Raw genomic sequence first — 13259 nt, 5'->3', positions numbered from 1 at the left:
CGGAAGGAGGCCAATTCGCCGCATCGTGTCCACGCCGGCCAACAAGAGGCTATCCAGCCTAATCCCACTTTCCAGATCGAGGTCCATAACCCTGCAGGTTACAGCACTTCAGGTCACATCCAAGCACTTGTTAAATGTGGTGAGTGTTTCTGCCACTACCACCCTTTCAGGCAGTGAGTTCCAGACCCCCACTTCCCTCTGTGTGCAGAAATAAATAGGTGCAGGCGAAGGCCATTCGGCCCTTCGAGCCGCACCACCACGGAGAATGAAACAGTTAATTCAGAGACCATGGTCCAGAACTTAAAGAAGGGTAACTTTGAAGGTATGAGGCGTGAATTGGCAAGGATAGATTGGCGAATGATACGTACGGGGTTGCCAGTGAATGGGCAATGGCAGACATTTACAGACCGCATGGATGAACTGCAACAATTGTACATCCCTGTCTGGTGTAAAAATAAAAAAGGGAAGGTTGCTCAACCGTGGCTATCAACGGAAATCAATGATAATATTAAAGCCAAGGAAGTGGCATACAAATTGGCAAGAAATAGCAGCAAAAACGGGCACTGGGAGACATTTGGAACTTAGCAAAGGAGGACAAAGGGTTTGATTAGGGCAGGGAAAATAGAGTACGAGAGGAAGCTTGCAGGGAACATTAAAATGGACTGCAAAAGCTTCAAAAGATATGTGAAGAAAAAAAGGTTAGTAAAGACAAACGTAGGTCCCCTGCAGTCAGAATCAGGGGAAGTCATAACTGGGAACAAAGAAATGGCAGACCAATTGAACAAGTACTTTGGTTCGGTATTCACTAAGGAGGACACAAACAATCTTCCGGATATAAAAGGGGTCAGAGGTTCTAGTAAGAAGGAGGAACTGAGGGAAATCCTTATTAGTCTGGAAATTGTGTTGGGGAAACTGATGGGATTGAAGGCCGATATATTCCCAGGCCTGATGGTCTGCATCCCAGAGCACTTAAGGAGGTGGCCTTGGAAATAGCAGATGCATTGACAGTCATTTTCCAACACCACATAGATTCTGGATCAGTTCCGATGGAGTGGAGGGTAGCCAATGTAACCCCACTTTTTAAAAAAGGAGGGAGAGAGAAAGCAGGGAATTATAGACCGGTCAGCCTGACATCAGTCGTGGTGAAATTGATGGAATCAATTATTAAGGATGTCATAGCAGCGCATTTGGAAAGAGGTGACATGATCGGTCCAAGTCAGCATGGATTTGTGCAAGGGAAATCATGCTTGACAAATCTTCTGGAATTTGTTGAGGATGTTTCCAGTAGAGTGGACAAGGGAGAACCAATTGATGTGGTGTATTTGGACTTTCAGAAGGCTTTCGACAAGGTCCCACGCAATAGATTAGTGTGTAAAGTTAATGCACATGGGATTGGGGGTAGTGTGCTGACGTGGATTGAAAATTAGTTGGCAGACAGGGAGCAAAGAGGAGGAGTAAATGGGTACTTTTCAGAATGGCAGGCAGTGACTAGTGTGGTACCGCAAGGGCCCTAGCTGTTTACATTGTACATTAATGATTTAGACGAGGGGACTAAATGTAGTGTCTCCAAATTTGCAGATGACACTAAGTTGGGTGGCAGTGTGAGCTGCGAAGAGTATGTTATGAGGCTGCAGAGTGACTTGGATAGGTTAGGTGAGTGGGCAAATGCATGGCAGATGAAGTATAATGTGGATAAAGGTGAGGTTATCCACTTCGGTTGAAAAACAGAGAGACAGACTATTATCTGAATGGTGCCAGATTAGGAAAAGGGGAGGTGCAACGAGACCTGGCTGCCATGGTACATCAGTCATTGAAGGTTGGCATGCAGGTACAGCAGGCGGTTAAGAAATCAAATGGCATGTTGGCCATCATAGCGAGGGGATTTGAGTATAGGGGCAGGGAGGTGTTACTACAGTTGTACAGGGCCTTGGTGAGGCCACACCTGGAGTATTGTGTACAGTTTTGGTCTCCTAACTTGAGGAAGGATTTTCTTGCTATTGAGGGAGTGCAGCGAAGGTTCACCAGACTGATTCCCAGGATGGCGGGACTGACATATCAAGAAAGACTGGATTCACTGGAGTTCAGACAAATGAGAGGGGATCTCATAGAAACGTTTAAAATTCTGGCGGGTTTAGACAGGTTAGATGCAGGAAGAATGTTCCCAATGTTGGGGCAGTCCAGAACCAGGGCTCACAGTCTTAGGATAAGGGGTAAGCCATTTAGGACCGTGATGAGGAGAAACTTCTTCACCCAGAGAGTGGTGAACCTGTGGAATTCTTTACCACAGGAAGTTGTTGAGGCCAATTCACTAAATATATTGAAAAAGGAGTTAGACGTAGCCCTTACTACTCGGGGGATCAAGGGGTATGGCGAGAAAGCAGGAATGGGGTACTGAAGTTGCATGTTCAACCATAAACTCATTGAATGGTGGTGCAGGCTCGTAGGGCCGAATGGCCTACTCCTGCACCTATTTTCTATGTTTCTACATTCCAATAAGATCATGGCTGATCATTCACCTCAGTACCCCTTTCCTACTTTCTCTTCATACCCCTTGAGCCCTTTAGCCATAAAGGCCACAGCTAATTCCCTCTGGAATATTTCAAATGAACTGGCATCAACAACTCTCTGCGGCAGAGAATTCCACAGGTTAACAACTCTCTGAGTGAAGAAGTTTCTCCTCATCTCGGTCCTAAATGGCTTACCCCTTATTCCTGAGACTCTGACCCCTGGTTCTGGACTTCCCCAACATCGGGCACATTCTTCCTGCCTCTAACCTGTCCAGTCCCGTCAGAATTGTATATGTTTCTTTGAGATCCCCTCTCATTCTTCTAAACTCCGGTGAATACAGGCCCAGTCAATCCAGTCTCTCCTCATATGTCAGTCCTGCCATCCAGGGAATCAGTCTAGTGAACCTTCTCTGCACTCTCTCAGTAGCAAGAACATCCTTCCTCAGATTAGGAGACCAGAACTGAACACAATATTCCAGGTGAGACCTCACCAAGGCCCTGCACAACTGCAGTAAGACCTTCCTGCTCCAATACTCAAATGCCCCAGCTATGAAGGCCAACATGCCATTTGCCTTCTTCACCGCCTGCTGTACCTGCATGCCAATTTTCAATGACTGATGTACCATGACACCCAGGTCTCGTTGCACCTCCCCTTTTCCTAATCTGCCGCCATTCAGATAATAATCTGCCTTCACGTTTTTGCCACCAAAGTGGATAACATCACATTTATCCACATTATAGTGCGTCTGCCATGTATTTGCCCACTCACCTAACCTTTCCAAGTCACTCTTCAGCCTCTTAGCATCCTCCTCACAGCTCACACCGTCAGCCAGCTTAGAGTCACCTGCAAACTTGGAGATATAACACTCAATTTCTTCATCGAAATCATTGATGTATATTGTAAATAGCTGAGGTCCCAGCACTGAGCCCTGCAGCACCCCACTAGTCACTTCCTGTCATTCTGAGAAGGACCCATTTATCCCGACTCTCTGCTACCTGTCTGCCAACCAGTTCTCTATCCATGTCAATACATTACCCCCAATACCATGTGCTTTAATTTTGCACACTAATCTCTTGTGTGGGACCTTGTCAAAGGCCTTTTGAAAGTCCAAATACATTACATCCACTGGTTTTCCCTTGTCCACTCTCCTTGTCCCATCCTCAAAAAATTCTAGATGATTTGCCAAGCATGATTTCCCTTTCCTAAATCCATGCTCACTTGGACCGATTTTGTCACTGCTTTCCAAATGCTATGCTGTTTCATCCATAATAATTGATTCCAGCATTTTCCCCACTACTGATGTCAGGCTAACCAGTCGATAATTACCCGTTATCTCTCTTCTTTTTTAAAAAAAGTGGTGTTATATTAGCTACCCTCCAGTCCATAGGAACTGATCCAGAGTCGATCGACTGTTAGAAAATGATCACCAATGCATCCACTATTTCGAGGGTTACTTCCTTAACTACTCTGGGATGCAGTCTATCTGGCCCTGGGATTTATCAGCCTTCAATCCCAACAATTTCCTGAACACAATTTCCTGACTAATAAAGATTTCCTTCAGTTCGTCCTTCTCGATGGACCCTCGGTCCCTGAGTACATTAGGAAGGTTATTTGTGTCTTCCTTCGTGAAATCAGAACCAAAGTATCTGTTTAACTGGTCTGCCATTTCTTTGTTCTCCATTATAAATTCACCTGATTCTGACTGCAAGTGACCGATGTTTGTCTTCACTAATCTTTTTCTCTTCACATATCTATAGAAGCTTTCGCAGTCAGTTTTTATGTTCCCAGCATACTTCCTCTCATACTCTATTTTCCCACTCCTTATTAAACCCATTTGTCCTCCTCTCCTGAATTCTAAATTTCTTCCAGTCCTCAGGTTTGCTTCTTTTTCTGGCAAATTTATAGGGCTCTTCCTTGCATTTAACACGATCCCTAATTTCCCTTATTAGCCACGGTTGAGCCACCTTCCCCATTTTATTTTTTCTCTAGACAGGGATGTACAATTGTTGAAGTTCATCCATGTGATCTTTAAATGTTTGCCATTGCCTATCCAGCGTCAACCTTTTAAGTCTCATTTGCCAGTCTATTCTAGCCAATTCACATCTCATGCAATCGAAGTTACCGTTCCTTAAATTCAGGTCCCTGGTCTCTGAATTAAATGTTTCAATCTCCATCTTAATAAAGAATTCTACCATATTATGGTCACTCTTCTCCAAGGGCCTCGCACAACAAGATTGCTAATTAGTCCTTTTTCATTACACATCACCGAGTCTAGGATAGCCAGCCCTCAAGTTGGTTCCTCGACATATTGGTCTAGAAAACCATCCCTAATACACTCCAGGAAATCCTCCTCCACCGTATTTCTACCAGTTTGGTTACCCCAATCTATATGTAGATTAAAGTCGCCCATGATAACTGCTGTATCTTTATTGCACGCATCTATAATTTCTTGTTTGATACTGTCCCCAAACTCACTACTACTGTTTGGTGGTCTGTGCACAACTCCCACTCGTGTTTTCTGCCCTTTGGTATTCCGCAGCTCTATCCATACAGAGACCACACCATCCAAGCTAATGTCCTTCCTTAATATTGCGTTAATTTCCTCTTTAACCAGCATCGTTCCCCGACGTCTTTTCCTTTCAGTCTATCCTTCTTGAATGTTGAATACCTCAGGATATTGAGTTCCCAGCCTTGGTCACCCTGGAGCCATGTCTCTGGAATCCCAATTATAACATATTCGTGAATTGCTGCCTCTGAGTGAATTCATCCACCTTATTACGAATAATCCTCGCATTGAGGCACAGAGACTTCAGGCTTGTCTTTTTAATACACTTTGTCCCTTTAGAATTTTGCTTAATGTGGCCCTTTTTGATTTTTGCCTTGTGTTTCTCTGCCCTCCACTTTTACTTTTCTTCTTTCTATCTTTTGCTTCTGCCCCCATTTTACTTCTTTCTATCTCCCTGCATAGGTTCCCATCCCCCTGCCATATTAGTTTAACCCCTCCCCAACAGCACGAGCAAACATTCCCCTAGACATTGGTTCCGGTCCTGACCAGGTGCAGACCGCCCGATTTGTACTTGTCCTATCTCCCACAGAACCGGTTCCAATGTCCCAGGAATTTGAATCCCACCCTCCTGCACTACTCATCAAACCATATATTCATCTGAGCTATCCTGCATTTCCTATTCTGACTAGCTCGTGGCACTGGTAGCAATTCTGAGATTACTACCTTTTAATTTAATTCCGAGCTCCCGAAACTCAGCTTGTAGGACCTCATCCCATTTTTCCCTATATCATTGGTGCCTATATACACCACGGCAGCTGGCTATTCACCCACCCCCTCCAGAGTGCGCTGCAGCCACTCCGAGACATTCTTGACCTTTGCACCAGGGAGGCAACATACCATTCTGGAGTCTCGATTGCAGCCGCAGAAACATCTATATATTTCAATTACAATAGAATCCCCTATAACTATAGTTCTCCCACTCTTTTTTCTGCCCTCCTGTGCAGCAGAGCCACCCCTGGTGCCATGGACTTGGCTGCTGCTGCCTTCCCCTGGTAAGTCATCTCCCCCAACAGTACCCAAGGTGGTGTATCTGTTTTGCAGGGAGATGACCGGAGGGGACTCCTGCACTGTCTTCCTTCCACTGCTCTTCCTGATGTTTACCCACTCCCTCTCTGCCTGAGTAACCTTTACCTACGGTGTGCTCAATTCACGACATCCTCAGCATTGCGGATGAATCCGTGCGCAGCTCCAGTGCCGCAATGAGGCCTGTCAGGAGCTGCAGATGGATACACTTGCTGCACATGTAGTCAGCAGGGACACTGGAAGCGTCCCTGACTTCCCACACAGCACAGGAGGAGCATGACATGTGTCTGAGCTCTCCTGCTATGACTTAACCATTAGATTTACTTAACTTGGCAACAATTCCAAAGTTTCTTTGCTGCTAAGAACAAGAAGAAATCAAAGAAACATAAAACTACTCACCACTCAACCAGCCAATCACTTACCCTCTTGGCTGTGACGTCACCCTTTGATGTCTTTTGACTTATTTCTTACTTTTGACCCTGCACCAGCTGTAGCTCGCTGCTCGCTGCTCCTCCAGCCGCTGCTCCTCCGACTGCCGCCGATCCCCGGACTCCCGCTGGGCCTTTATAGGCCGCTGCTCACACCTCCTCCGGTCACTGCTCCTCCGACTTTTGGAAAAAAATAATTCAGTCAGGCAGAGTCTGCATGGATTTATGAAAGGGAAGTCATGTTTGACAAATTTGCTGGAATCCTTTGAGGATGTAATGAACAGGGTGGATAAAGGGGAACCAGGGGATGTGGTGTATTTGGACTTCCAGAAGGCATTTTGACAAGGTGCCACATAAAAGATTACTGCACAAGATAAAAGTTCCCGGGGTTGGGGGTAATATATTAGCATGGATAGAGGATTGGCTAACGAACAGACAACAGAGAGTCGGAATAAATGGTTCATTCTCTGGTTGGCAATCAGTAACTAGTGGGGTGCTGCAGGGATCAGTGCTGGGACCCCAACTGTTTACAATCTATATTAACGGCTTGGATGAAGGGACTGAGTGTAATGTAGCCAAGTTTGCTGATGATACAAAGATGGGAGGAAAAGCAATGTGTGAGGAGGACACAAAAAATCTGCAAAAAGACATAGCCAGGTTAAGTGAGTGGAGAAAAATTTGGCAGATGGTGTATAATGTTGGAAAGTGCAAGGTTATGCATTTTGGCAGAAAAAAATCAAAGAACAAGTTATTAGTTAAAAGGAGAAAAATTGCACAGTGCTGCAGTACAGCGGGACCTGGGAGTACTTGTGCATGAAACACAAAAGGTTAGTATGCAGGTGCAGCAAGTGATCAGGAAGGCCAATGGAATCTTGGCCTTTATTGCAAAGGGGATGGAGTATAAAACAAAGAAGTCTTGCTGCAGTTATACAGGGTATTGGTGAGGCCAGACCTGGAACACTGCGTGCAGTTTTGGTTTCCATATTTAAGAAAGGATATAGATGATTTGGAGGCAGTTCAGAGAAGGTTCACTAGGTTGATTCCGGAGATGAGGGGGCTAACTTATGAGAAAAGGTTGAGTAGGTTGTGCCTCTACTCATTGGAATTCAGAAGATTGAGAGGTGATCTTATGGAAACGTGTAAGATTATGAGGGGGCTTGACAAGGTGGATGCAGAGAGGATGTTTCTGCATACTAACCTTTTGTGTTTCATGTACAAGGACACCCAGGTCCCTCTGCACCGCAGCATTTCTTAATCTTTCCCCATTTAAATAATTATTTGCTTTTTTATGATTGCTACCACAGTGGATAACCTCATATATTAGGTACTATGGGCCGAGTGCCCTGTTTTTTTGCTGATTCGATGGTTGTATAAAAAGTTATTAAAATTGACAGTTGCTCGGCAAACATATTTGTATTTCCTTCAGTGTACTCCTTACTCTTCAAGGGCTAGATTTTCCCCAAGCAGTTTTGTCGGCGCACTGACCTCAAGCGCACCGACTTTGTGCGCTGGAAACAGCTCGGGGAAAAACTCGCCCCATCCTGGCCGCTGTGGACTGTCCCCGGAGTCCTGGCGTGGCGTCGATGGTGAAGTGGGGGGCGGAGCCAAATGCCTGCGTCGAAAACACTGCCGACACCTTCGCGCATGGGCAGTAGGGAGAGAAAACTTGGCACTCTGCCATTTTTAAACAGTGTCAAACCCGATGAAAAGCACAGCAGCTTCTCAGCTTCTCCGGTCGCTCGGCGGGCTCTCCCCCCGTCCCTCCACGATAAAACGCACAGCTCCAGCAGCTGCAACTTCTCCGGTCCACAAGCTCACACTTCTCCGGTGTGTCTTCCCTCCCCTATCCCAGGGATATAGGGACCGAGTGCAATGGAGCCAAGTTTGCAGATGGTACAAAGATGGGTGGGAAAGTAAATTGTGATACAGCAAAGTAAATCTCAATTCCGGAAGAACAAGATGGAAAAGTACAGTGACCCCGACGTGATATAAACATGCAGCCTTCTGATCTGGAGTCAGACACACTACCGTTGCACCACGAGGTCGAAAGTGCAGAGTGCCCATGTTTGTATACATGAAGGTTCCTGAAACACAGTTTCATTTACCCTGCATTGGTGCAATGAAAGGGCTTTAAAATCCCCGGCCACTCCCACCGTGGGTCAGACAGCATCAGAAGCAGTGCCCACCTGTCACTCACCCTCTCACGCCCGCTTTCATCACCTGCTGCCCGCTGACTGCAGCAAATCCAGTTCATCATCATCATAGGCAGTCCCTCGAAGCGAGGATGACTTGCTTCCACGCCAAAAAAGGATGAGTTCACAGGTGTTTCAATGATGGACCTAATATTCTAGGTCCCAAACTGCATGTTGAAGGGTGGAAGATACCTGTGCGTGGATTTTTTTAACGTGTGGTGGCCGTTGCACCCCAGCCATCACACGGGCTTGACAGAGCGAGGTCTTGGTCCAGTGGCAAGTGTTATCCAAGACGACTGGAGACCAGCTCTGCTGCACGGACCCAGTGCCCACATATATCGCAGTGTGGGCTGGCCGGTGCTGCCCCTGGGCCCCTGGCCCTGAACTCACGCCGCCCCTGGGCCCCGCTCACATCCCTCCACAGTCTCTCACTGCTCCTGCTGTACGTGCCCACGCTCCAATCATCGACCTGGACTTTGATGACGTCACTCTTCGCTGCCGTCGCCCTCCTGCACCAGCTCGCGCTGTCCCTCGCCGTGGTACACCACCACGCTGCTCCCAGGCCGCCGCTCACCGCTCCTTTTATGGCCCCGACCTGCCGCTGGTGTTCTCACGCAGGTCGGGGCCTCCACGCTGCTCCCAGCAAATCCAGTTACACCCCGTGTCACCACACAATTCTCAGTTGTGATTGTAAGCTGACTATATTTAAAGCTATCGCAGAGGCTGCAAGCAGTGTTCTCTGGTAGTATAGTGGTTAGGTTCTGGTGCTCTCACTGCCGTGGTCTGGGTTTGCTTCCTGGTCAGAGAAAGCATTTTTACAGAGCAAGCTGACAAATATAATTCAAGTCTGTGAAATACTGAATAATTGTTTCAATCATCATTAATCCATCCATCAGTGTTGCACACTGAATGAAATACAAATATGTTTGCCGAGTGACTGTCGAATTTTAATAACTTTTTATACAACCGTAGAATCAGCAGAAAATCAGGATATTTGGACCATAGCACCTAATATTCCGCCCATAGTGCAAGAGTAAGGAAATCTTGCTCCAATTGTGCAGGGCCCTGGTGAGACCACACCTGGAGTACTGCGCACAGTTTTGGTCTCCTTTTCTGAGGAAGGATACACTTGCCTTGGAGATGGTACAACGGAGGTTCACCAGATCGATTCTTGGGATGAGAGGACTGTCCTATGGTGAGAGATTGTGTAGAATATGCCGATGCTCTCCGGAGTTTAGAAGAATGAGAAGTGATCTCATTGAAACAGACAATATTCTGAAGGGTATTGACAGAGTAAATGTTGAGAAGCCCGGCTAGCTCAGTCGGTAGAGCATGAGACTCTTAATCTCAGGGTCGTGGGTTCGAGCCCCACGTTGGGCGATTACTTTTCATTAAACTTTTATGTTGCTTTCGCGGGTCAATATCACGAATGAACCCATGATCTTCTTTTGCACAATGATAAAAATGCGAACTGAGGGAGAGTTGATAATTTAATCAAATAATGAAAGCAGTGCCTCAGACCGTTCGGCCGTCCTTACTGTTAGATGTTCCAGATACAAGTTATTACTCTGGAAAGTTTCAGACCGGGCGCTTGTTCAGGGCTGCTGGAAGGCCCAGTGACCGGGATACCCTCTCCCCCGAGGTTTTCCTGAGCCTGTGCTCGGTGTACGGGGAGCTTTGGTCCGGGTCCGAGGAAGCTTGTATCCCAGGGATGGACAATAACCCTCTGAGCTCTGGAACTGGGGAAGAGCGAATAATTAATGAGTTGTTTGTGGGTTTCAAATGCAGCTTAGATCCGCTGGTGTAAACCGATAGTATTGTTTCACAGAATGAATGAAATGCTGACAGGGACAGTCAAAACTACAAAAAGTGAAATTTAATAACTCATGAAACTTTAATCCTTGATTAAGTTTTATCCCCGATCTGATTTTGCACAATCTGTATTGGAGGAGACTGGTTTTAAATGTGCATTGCTCATTCAACAATGTATCCAAAACAGCTTTTATTGCAGACAAGTTTTTGTTTGAGAAATAATGTTTCTGCGCAGGCTTGAACCGGGAACTTTTCACGTGTGAAGGAAATGTGATAACCTCCACACGACTGAAACTGCTGCTTAGCTCAGTGCCCAGAGAGAAGTGTTCAGCAACAAGCTGAAATGCTCAATCCTTCTCTCTGCAAAAAGTTCCTTTCACAAACATTTCTCTGACCAGAACGGCACCAAACAACAATGTCCTCCTTTCAAAGTCATTAAACTCCCCAATTTCCACGTCTGCAATTTTAAGGACAAGGACTGAAAGCGCTTTGCGATCAGAAAATTGCAGGAAACCCTTTGCGGTTAATGACAGGGCTTTTGATGGTTGATTTCTGTTCACATCTTGTGTTATGTATTTAACCCTTGACAACCTGTGCACACCATCATCAGAGGGCCTACCTGTCGGAGTCCCAAGGGATCCCAGTATCCCTTGGGAGCACGGTATGTAAGCAGGCCACCCATGAGGTACCTGTACTCTGGAGTCTTATTAAAGGAGCTAAGGTCACACTTACTCAATGTTCACAATACTAAGTTTCATCCTTTATTATGAGCGTATCAATTGGCGACGAGACAATGAACAACCACGCAAAAATGCAAGGAACAGTTGGTCTCCTGGAGAAGTTCTCAGAAGTGGACGATTGCGAAGCCTCTGTGGAGATACTCGACCAATACTTCGTGGCCAACGAGCTGGAAGGGGAGGAGAACGCTGCCAAATGAAGGGCGATCCTCCTTACCGTCTGTGGGGCAGCAACCTATGGCCTCATGAAGAATCTTCTAGCTCTGCTGACACCAACAACTAAATCCTATGAAGAATTGTGTACGCTGGTCTGCGAGCATCTAAATCCGAAAGAAAGCAATCTGATGGCGAGGTATCGGTTCTACACGTGCCAACGGTCGGAGGGCCAGGAAGTGGCGCGCTATGTCGCCGAATTAAGGTGCCTCGCAGGACATTGCGAATTTGAGGGATTCCGAGAACAAATGCTGAGAGACATTTTCATGCTAGGCATTGGCCATGCGATAATTCTTCGCAAACTGTTGACTCTCAGAATCTGAGCAAAGCCATAACGATAGGTCAGACAATTTCCACCAGTTCCTTTAAACACAATAACGTTATTTATTTCTCGTGGACTGGATGGAGGACCATGGTCCATGTAAAAAATTGTTATCGTTTTCCATGAACTAAATGTTCATAAAAGTATTGGAGTGGGAACTCACTGGATAACAGCACAGCTGGCAATGTTTGCGGAATATATTCGTGCAGCCAAAACGCACAATGACAACCTGGAACTGTGCGGCACTGAATCCTCGGGGAAAACAGTTAAAGGCTTCGTCCCTGGGTGGGCTCAAACCACCAACCGTTCGGTTAACAGCTGAATGCGCTAACCCATTGCGCCACAGAGACTAACTTAAATGTAGACTGCAAGACATCCCAAACCAGGGTGTCAGTCAGCTAAAGCTTCAGATTGCTCCGACCGGGATGGAACTTGTCCACTCTCAGTTGTACTTTTCCCAAATAAAGGGAGGGACATTCATTGTGGATGCATGGAAGCAGTCTGGTCCCGCACACTGCAGACACTTCCATGTCACCGCCAACCAGCTCTCCCACAACCGGTGTGACCTACCTTCCAGCCTTCCATTGCCTTGTCTGTGACAAAGTATACTGATTGTCCCAAAGCCAGTCGTCGGTTTTAATTACTTTTCAGCTCCTGACTGCAGATATTCCTGTGAATAAACCTGAACAAAAGGATTACAGGGACAGTTGGATTCATCATTTCTTTGCTTGGTGAAATTTCAAAGATTGAAAGTGACGTACATCAACCCCAAACCTCGTCACCGACTCGCTAACTGCCACACGCTGCTCCCGTGAGATGGAAGCCCAGTTGCTGTTTCAAGCTTGAATACAGGTACAAGCAGAACTCATTCAAAGAAAATCCAAGTCCCTGATTATTTGCACCGAACTCCTTCGCAAAGAGTTGAGGTTCGTTTGGGATGATTTGGGCACACCTTTCCCCACACTACAACACTTCAAACATAACTCAACGACTGTAAAGCGCTTTAAGGCATCATGAGTTCCTGAAAGGTGTTGCAGAAATGCAAGTCCTTCTTTGCAAAAGTTCGATGTAATTTCAAAATTGGCGGCAGAATAGTGGGCTCGGCCGGGATCTCTCGCAAATTTCAATTAACAACCCCGAAGCGAGAATCATACCCCTTGACCAACAAGCTAACTTTTTGACAAACTTGGAGATAAGGTGTAACTTTTATAAAAGCATTTTTTGTGTGTAGCTATTCTTGGCAGAAGGAGCACATGAGATCGATTCAGTGACTTTGCTTTTTCGACCTGTCTTCTGAAGCGCCGCACAGTCCCACTCCGACAGTCAATGTTGGGACGTTAGTATATCCAGGCTGTGGGTGGCCACCGCGAGCGCAGCAGAGGGGTTTCTGCATTAGTTCTGGGTGGGGACAATATTTCCCCTTCTCTCTTCCTCTTGTCTGTATCGTTGAGCTTTGGT

At 46.3% G+C, this 13259-nt stretch overlaps 2 non-coding genes across 2 annotated transcripts; one reads left to right on the top strand and one right to left on the bottom strand.

Annotated features, from left to right (window-relative positions):
* The first annotated feature begins 10024 nt into the window (after window positions 1–10024).
* Window positions 10025–10097, top strand: trnak-cuu (transfer RNA lysine (anticodon CUU)). Its single transcript has one exon. It is a non-coding gene; the product is annotated as a tRNA-Lys (tRNA).
* Window positions 10098–12077: 1980 nt separating this feature from the next.
* trnan-guu (transfer RNA asparagine (anticodon GUU)) lies at window positions 12078–12151 on the bottom strand. The gene has a single exon. It is a non-coding gene; the product is annotated as a tRNA-Asn (tRNA).
* Window positions 12152–13259: the final 1108 nt, after the last annotated feature.

This window comes from Pristiophorus japonicus, unplaced genomic scaffold, assembly GCF_044704955.1.
Source record: "Pristiophorus japonicus isolate sPriJap1 unplaced genomic scaffold, sPriJap1.hap1 HAP1_SCAFFOLD_147, whole genome shotgun sequence".
NCBI classification, from domain to species: Eukaryota; Metazoa; Chordata; class Chondrichthyes; family Pristiophoridae; genus Pristiophorus; species Pristiophorus japonicus.
This window is presented reverse-complemented; position numbering and strand designations above follow the sequence as displayed.